Source organism: Danio rerio, chromosome 23 (assembly GCF_049306965.1).
Source record: "Danio rerio strain Tuebingen ecotype United States chromosome 23, GRCz12tu, whole genome shotgun sequence".
Classification (NCBI taxonomy): domain Eukaryota; kingdom Metazoa; phylum Chordata; class Actinopteri; order Cypriniformes; family Danionidae; genus Danio; species Danio rerio.
The window spans coordinates 2,895,001-2,904,097 of NC_133198.1; the positions used below are offsets into that span (position 1 = coordinate 2,895,001).

Below are 9,097 nucleotides of genomic sequence, written 5' to 3' on the forward strand. Positions count from 1 at the left end.
ATTGACAAAATATATTTGTGCAAAGTGTTTATAAATTTAAGCATAACTATATTGTGTGTGTGTTTTACACACAGTTGAAGTCAGAATTATTCGCCCCCCTGTTTATTTTTTTTCTCCAATTTCTGTTTAACAGAGAGTTTTTTTAACACATTTCTTAACATAAAAGTTTTGATAACCCATCTCTAATAGCTGATTTATTTTATCTTTGCCATGACAGTAAAGAATATTTGACTAGATATTCTTCAAGACGCTTCTATACACCTTAAAGTGACATTTAAAGGCTTAACTAGGTTATTTAGGTTAACTAGGCAGGTTAAGGCAAGTTATTGTATAACAATTATATGTTCTTTAGACTATCGAAAAAAATATATAGCTTAAAGAGGCAAATATTTTTGACCTTAAAATGGGTTTAAAAAATTAAAAGCTGCTTTTATTCTAGCCGAAATAAAACAAATAAGACTTTCTCCAGAAGAAAAAATATTATCAGACATACTGTGAAAATTTCTCCCTTTCTGTTAAAAATCCTCAGGGAAATATTTTAAAAAGAATATATGAAATATAGAAATATGAATTTATATTTCTTTTACACACTAACAGTGAAAAGTTTGGGTTAGTTTTTTTTTTCTTCATGTTTTTTAAAGAAATTTATTTATTTATAAATTTATTTAAATTTATCTTATTAAATAGAAATGTATTATTATTATTATTATTATTATTATTATTATTATTATTATTATTATGTAAGACACAATTGTTGTACAATATGTATTTTTAGATTTTGGGTAAGGCATAAAACTAGAAAATGTTCATCCAATTAAATAGAGTCGGACCTACATCTCTCATAATTCCTATAAGTAGCTCAATCTGTCTGTCAGCAAATGCAGATTTGAACAACTGCGCAGCCGTTTGTACGCATCTCCGCTGACCGCTGTTTGTGCATAGACGTGCTGCGCGTTCATTAGAGAGAGAGAGCATGCGTGCACGGTCGGCAAAAACATGCTGAATCTAAACTTTTTAAAAACCTGAATCAATATTGGAGTTACCTTTGCACGCTGGAGAAAGGATGACACCATGTCTGAAGGTTTTCTCTTAGACAGGTAATGTTCGGCTTTAAAACTGTTTTAGCTTCACGCAAAGCTGATGTAATGATGGATGTTGCAGTTACAAATGGGTTATATCTTCACAGAAGTGTTGTTCAGCCACTAAAATCTTCCGGTGAAAGATTGATAAGACTATTTTCAGTTTCATAAGGGACCTTTTACAACATCGATAATGTAGATTTTAATTAGTTTAACAACAAAACACTAATAAATAACGCTAATCCGCCTAGTCTTTCCCTATATTATTTACCAACTCTAAATATTCGCTGTGAAATAGCATGTCAGTTTGGCTTAGTAATGAGTGTAATGCACGCCGCCGGACAAGCACTAGTCGCTTTTAACACATGAGAGAGGGCTCTTTTGCTGTTATCTTTAAGGTGCACGTGCTGTTTCAAAGCTGTTAGCATTGTGGAAGATCACCTACTGCACCTTTAAGTATGATTTTTCAGTACTCTTTCCACCACTGGTAAACGCTAACATGTGTCTGTGTGTGTGTGTACTGCATACAGCATTTGTGTGTGACTCATCGTTGCAGAAAGGCTTGAATAAACTCCAAAACAAACACATCAAATAAACTTACTTGGTATTTTTGACTAATGAGCTGTAATTCAGCTTCATCTGAGTCTGTCCAACACAATCTCACGGAAATTCGTAACTTTTTGATTTAGTGGCAAATTCGTATAAATTCGTATGATCGTAATTCGTACAATTTAGTATGATTTGCTCATCCCCCAATGACGGTTGGGTTTAGGAGTTGGGTGCCACGCCTCCTTTTTAAAATCTTACAATTTTGCTTGACTGAACTTACGAATTAGCCACTAAACTGGAAAAACGTAAATTACTTACGTTTTCTCGTGAGACCAGGCTGGTCTGTCTCTGTCACTGACTGCTGTTTATCTGACGCTACACATTAAATTTACAGACACATTCTGGAGACACCAAAGACGTATCTTACATCTTGTAAAGATGGTAAAATAGGTGTTCTTTAACTTTAACTGAAATTTGTAAGCTAACTTAATTCCATCATAGGGGTGGCTTAGTGGTTAGTACTGTCGGCCTCACAGCAAGAAGCTTGCTGGTTCGAGTCCCAGCTAGGTCAGTTGGCGTTTCCGTGTGGAGTTTGCCGAATTCAACAAACAAAATTGTCCGTAGTGTATGTGTGTGAATATGTGTGTATGGGTGTTTTCCAGTGTTGGGTTGCGGCTGGAAGGGCATAAACTGCGCCAAACATATACTAGATTAGTTGGTGGTTCATTCAGCGGTGGCGACTCCTGATTATTAAAGGGACTAAGCCGAAAATAAAATGAATGATAATTCTTTCATGTTCCCCAATACAAAAGGATTGTGCTGAGCGCAGCATGTTTACAGTGTACTCCTGCACATTTCCAGATCATTTTCCACAACAAAACTGTGATCATATTGAGAACCGTGATCATTTTGCTCACTGTCATTGTATACCATTAAAAAGTTCAGTTTTAGGGTTTTGAACGCAACACCTCTTCGTCAAACACACCCAGACATCACGACTTGATGTCCATCTGACCTGCTCTGTAAAATACGCCTCATTATCATAAGTTCAAAGGCAGCGCTGAGCATTGGTCTTTTCAAATGCAGAGCAGCACAGATTGGATGTCACCGGCACCTAAGGTGTTAAGGCTCAGTTAAAAATGGAAAAGTGAGGGGGGAAAAAATGGCGGCACAACACACACAGACACAAACACACACAGACACTCTGCTGTCCAAGCTAAAATGGCTGACATCATCACAGTCTCCTCACTAGAGCCGTGAATACACACAGCACAGGAACCTGCAACCCTTGAACTGATTTCAAGGGAACACTTCCCGGTTTTGTTAAAGAACATATAGAGCTGCTATAATCCCACCTGGAGGCTGGGAAGAACACTGAAAAAATGGATTTATGACATTTATTTTTAAGGTAAGTGGTTGCAAACAACTAATATGGATTAATTTATATGAGAATTTAAACAAACAAATTAAGTTGAACATTATAAACCATTCATATACATTTTTTTGCAACCACTTACCTTAGAAAAGGTAGTAAATCCATTGAATCATATATTACAGTGAAGGAAAGCAAAATAAAACATCTATAAGATTGATCAAATAACAACATTTGCATATTGTTCGGTGATGATTTATGATTTAAGACTTCATACAGTCACAGAAAAACTATAATAATCACAATAATAATAATAATAATAATAATAACAATGTAAATACATTTTAGTTAATGAAGTGCCTTTGAAAGCAGCTTCTCAAAGCACTGACCACTACAATTAGGGATGTTCCAATCGATCGGCATCGGCCGATGATCACATTTAATGACTCGATTGGTACTCGCTGATCTGGCTGATCTCATGAACCGATCGCAAGTGATTGTGTTAGCTGCAGATGAGCAAAATATTAGGATCACGTTGCATGTATTTAGCCTTTTTACATATAAGAACTAAAAGTTGTGTTTTTGACAATATTGCAAGTTCACTAAAAGCTGGCTGGAAATACTACATATATTGAAACTTAAAAAATTATATTTCGTAACATGAATATTTAATAATATAACCTCCTCTAATATACTAATAGCAATAAACACTAGTTTATAGGCCCGTTTCCTTTTGGTAAAGAAGTAATGTATTTAAAAATTCTTATGCATTAAATGATTGATTGAGACATGTTGAATTCTTCTTTCATTATTTGCAGTGTTTCCAAATTGTATTGTTTGTCATTAGTCCCTTTATTAATACAGGGTCGCCACAGCGGAATGAACCGCCAACTTATCCAGCAAGTTTTTACGCAGCGAATGCCCTTCCAGCTGTAACCCATCTCTGGGAAACATCCACACACACACACACTCATACACTGCGGACAATTTAGCCTACCCAATTCACCTGTACCACATGTGTTTGGACTGTGGGGGAAACCGGAGCATCCGGAGGAAACCCACGCAAAGGCAGGGAGAACATGCCAACTCCACACAGAAACACCAACTGAGCCGAGGATCGAACCAGCGACCTTCTTGCTGTGAGGCGACGGCACTACCTACTGCGCCACTGCTTTGCCCGCGATATATCCGCGTGTATCCGTTTTTATCTATTTTCTGCTTCAGGCCTCACATGTTCACATCGAAATAGTTATAAGAGATGTGTTTAAGGTATTATATGCAGCATCCTTCATTTATTCTCTGAGGTCAGGAGAGATCTCTACTAAAGTATCATTCTAATATCAGGGAAAACGTGCTTAAAGCATAATAAAGCTTGAAACATCAGAATCGGTACTCGGTATCGGCTGCAAAAATCCTGACTGGAGCATCCCTAACTACAATACAATACAGTCATTTAAATCAACAAGTGACGGTAAAAAAAAAATACATCTTTAAACAAACTTTAAAGTTATTATAAATGGACTGGACTTCCCTGAGTTTGGCAGGAAGAGGATAGAAGCATCTGAGCAATTATAGCAATGGGGCCCAACAATACTAATACGCATGTATTTTTTATATTTAATTTGTTTTATTTACATATAATTTTAATTTTAGGAATTATATAGATAGATAGATAGATAGATAGATAGATAGATAGATAGATAGATAGATAGATAGATAGATAGATAGATAGATAGATAGATAGATAGATAGATAGATAGATAGATAGATAGATAGATTTATTTTAATTGTTTTATTTCATTTAACCTAATTTATCTAAACTTATACATTTCATTTATTTTTATTTAATTAAATAATTTTAATACTTAATTTATATTTATTTATAAATGATTTCATATTGCAAAATTAAGTCACATAAAAATTTAATATTGCAATGTCTGATATATCAGATATTGTCTCGCATACTGTTTTCAGCAGACTATACAGTATGGAAGTATGCAATTTCAGATGCGGCCAGTAGCTCAGCATTTTAAAACAACCAATAAGCAGACATATCTCTATGGAAGAACTTGTGGTGTCACCGTTTATGGGAGGAACCGTCTACAAATTAAATTTCATTCAGAACATATTAAATCGTATATATTTTAAAGTATAACTAAATAAAAATATATACAGTGATCAATAAAACATCTGATTTGAATGCATCATGTGAGTGATATGTGCTGTCAGATGGATAAAATGTGACTGTTCATTTTTAAGCAAACGAGACAACTTGTGACATCACTATAATTTTAAGTAGGCTATTTTGAATATTCAGTAAAATCGCCAGTGGTGTAAAGTAACAAAGTACAAATGCTCAAACTACTGTAATAAAGTATTTTTTCTCAGAAATTGTTCTTCACTAACTAGTTTTAAAAATGTGTACTTTTTATCTAGGAGACACTCCTATTAATCTTAAAAAAGGAAAATAAATATCTATTTAAGATATTTTTGGCAACAAGCAAAAAAGCTATAACCCGGAAATGGTATAAAGAAGAGCGACCAACTGAAGACGAATGCTTTAAAATTATAGCAGAAGTTAAGGAAATGGAAAAAAAATCACACATGCACTTCGATTACAATTAGAAACCTTTAAAAAGAAATGGGGTAAATGGCTGGCTTTCACCTCAACGACAATATAATTATTCATAACTGAACATTTACATAATTCTAGAGGTTATGTATCATTGTGAAAATATGTTTGGCAACCTTTTATTATGATTTATTTTATACTTATTTATTTATTTTGATGAGGTTAATTTAATATTTTTATGCATGTGTGTATATGGATATACATGTGTGGAATGGATGTATTTGCCTATACAAGTATTTATACATATGTATATTTATGTATATGTGTATTTTTTTTTTTTTTTTTTTTTTGCTTGTTTTGTTCCCACTGGTTATATGTTCCTAAAAAATCAATAAAAACTAAGTTATAAAAAAAAATGTGTACTTATTCTTTCCCTTACATGCACATCAAGTACATTTTTAGAGCAGTAATTGGTACTTTTACTCCACTACTTTCCTTTAACCTGCAGTCACCAATTTATTTTTTCTTGTCTATGGGGATTAGAATAATCAGTCCTGTGATTCCTCCAATCAAATCACACTAAAGTAAATCTCATCATAACGAACTACCTCGAGACATGAGCGATTTATAATTGCAACAAACTGTTTCGAAGCATTGAAAGTGTCCAAGGAGATGTTCAAAATCTTTACAAGCTTTGACCCAGAGACTGTTTAGATGCATGTCAGTGATGAGATGATGACAGATGTTTACTATATGATGACCAAAATGGCCTCGAACAACCAGCAGGCACAAGACGTGAACATGATGTTAGATGGATGTTGTACTTCAATGTCAAATGTCAACCATACCTGCCAACACTCCCATTTTTTCCTGGAGTCTCTCCATCTCCCATCTTTTATTATTTTTATGCATTTATCTTACCAAAGATAAATGCATAAAAATAATAAAAGATCAAATTTTCCGCTATTACAAGCTAGGGTTCAACGCTAAGGATTTTTTTCTACTGACCCGATCGGACCAGTGGTTCAGATTTTTACTTGCCCTGCCAGTATTGTCACTGGCCCCACCAAAAAAAGTTAATAGCTATTTCTTAGCCACAAATAAAAAAAAATGTCAAAATGTTTGTAAATCTAGAATTTAAATATTTAAAAAAATGTTAATAAAGTGTTTTGCAAACAAAAGTAGCAAAATGTGCAGGTATCAAAAGATGACTGACCTGCCAAACTAACGGCAAACTGTACAAAACATCACTTCATTTTTTTTGTCGTGGTGTACCCTCGTAAAAGTCTGGTTCCAAGACGTTATAGACAAATGTTTTCGTTTAGCATCATCACTCGATGTTGCCGCCATGTTGCTGTCTCTTAGCTCTACTGGTTGTTATGGAAAAAAATAACATGCTCACAACATCCAATCAGATAAGAGCAACCGAGAAGGTAGCATTTGAAGGCTTAAAAACACAAACGGTTTCTGTATTCTGACTGTATTTGCACGCAATTGACAAATAGTCACAGGCAAATTAAACTAATAGTGACAGGGCATTAGTGGCCCAATCGGGCCAGTAACGATCCCGTCTACTGTCCCGAGCATCTCACGCGCTGGCCCCGGGCCATCGGGCAGTCCTTATTGTTGAGCCCTGCAAGCGTTCTCTCGGGCACCCCTGGTGGTCAGACTGCGCACCCCAGTTTGGGAACCGCTGCACTACAGAATGTTACGTTTACACACATCCACAAGTTACATGTAAACTCATCAGCTTTTCACAGCGTAATACTCACCACTCTTGAATACTTTTAAAAGGGCTACTTTTTACTGATACTTTGAGTAATATTTACAATAGATACTTTTACTCTTCTCGCACTACATTTCAGGCTAGTAATGGTACTTTTACTTAAGTATGATTTTTCAGTACCTATTTCACCACCGAAAAATCGCAAATAAGACTTCAAAACAGCATTAGCACTATTTAGCTGACTGAGAAAGTTGTACTGATGGTCATTTGTTGCTAATATGATTTCCCTGTTTTGAATTTGTGATGGACCAAATGTGCGTATATAAAGCCAACTTTACCACAATCTGCCTATACTAAACAATCTAAACAGATATTGTGGTTAACAAAACCACTGAGAGATGTAGATTTTTGAGACATTACCTAGAAAATAATAAGTTCTGCTCATCAGTCAATCTCAAAATTAGCACACACTGCTCGATATGCAATATTTGGTACATATATACAGGTCAGTCATTGTTAAATTGTGACCAGGGACACATTTTGAGCATATAGGAGTTATTAAAAAATAACCTGATCACTGACTAGAAGGACAGGTTGTAAATATGCAAATAAAATAGAGGAATAATTAAACAGTCAAACTGATCACAAACCCAACTTCAGCATGACACTGTGTACAGCAGATGTGCTGAGCTGAAGATCCCAGCTCTAGTAAATCACACACGTGTGCCAACTTCAGCTTATGAACACTAATATTATGAAATATGATCACATATTATAAACCATAACCACAAACTACATCCCCGCCCCTTCTTCCTGTCGCCATTACAACACACACACACACACACACACACACACACACACACACACACACACACACTTTCCACGCATCAGTGCAGTATAAGCTGCTGTAATGATAGATAGTGACGTCGTTGAGTAACAATGAAAGTCGAGCACAAACTCACCCGCGTGCACGAGCCAGATGCCGTCAGAAACGCGCCATACACACATCAACGCTGGAAGATAGAAACATGAGTCTAACACAAAGGCCCTTCACTCTTGTTTATGTCCAGTCGAGTGTGTGTCTGTGTGTGAGAGTGTGTGTGTGTGTGTGTGTTAAACGGGGAAAGAAACTCACGCCGTACGTCACCAGCAGCTGCGTCATGTGACTGTATGCGTCACTGGCATCCGAAGCTGTGATGATCCGCTCATGGGGAAACTGATAATGAGTAATTAATTAATACACAAACACGCACTGTTATGACTGAATCTCATCTCTGTGTCCAGAGCAAACGGAAACAGCTGTTTAATAAAAAAAAAAAAGTTCATGATAGTTGAAGTTGTAGTGATGCCACCGGGTAAGCAGGTTTGTGTAATTTGTTTGTGATTTGCTGCAAGGTCAAATGAGGTATCCCTGCTGAAAAATCCAGCTTAAACCAGTCTTGGATGGTTGGCGGGTTTTAACTGGTCGACCAGTATGGTTTTAGAGGGGTTTTGGACACTTCCAGGCTGGTTTCCAGCCTGATTTTAGCTGGTCTGGCTGGAAAGTGACCAGTTAAAACCAGCTTAACCAGCCTGGTTTAAGCTGAATATAGCTGGTTTTGGCTCGGCTCCCAGTCTGGCTAGGCTGGTCAAGCTGGATTTAGCTGATCATCTCCCAGCCTGACCAGCTAAAATCAGGCTGAAAATGGCTGAAAATGGCTGTAAACCAGCCTGGAAGTGACCAAAACCCCTCTAAAACCAGCCTGGTCAACCAGCTAAAAGCAGCCAACCATCCTAGCCTGGTTTAAGCTGGATTTTTT

General features: G+C 36.2%; 1 protein-coding gene across 6 annotated transcripts in view; it reads right to left on the reverse strand.

Moving 5' to 3' along the window:
- zhx3b (zinc fingers and homeoboxes 3b) overlaps positions 1–8,507 on the reverse strand; it is a 29,958-nt gene extending 21,451 nt beyond the window's left edge. For 2 of the 6 annotated variants that reach the window (XM_073938172.1, XM_073938170.1), the window contains exons 1-2: positions 8,434–8,507; positions 8,261–8,311 (exon numbers count right to left, since the gene is read on the reverse strand). The gene's annotated coding sequence lies outside the window, so the exon portion shown is untranslated. Of the gene's footprint in view, positions 1–8,260; positions 8,389–8,433 lie in introns of those variants that run through there. The other 4 variants (XM_073938173.1, XM_073938171.1, XM_009296583.5 and 1 more) reach the window with 2 other exon arrangements.
- Positions 8,508–9,097: the final 590 nt, after the last annotated feature.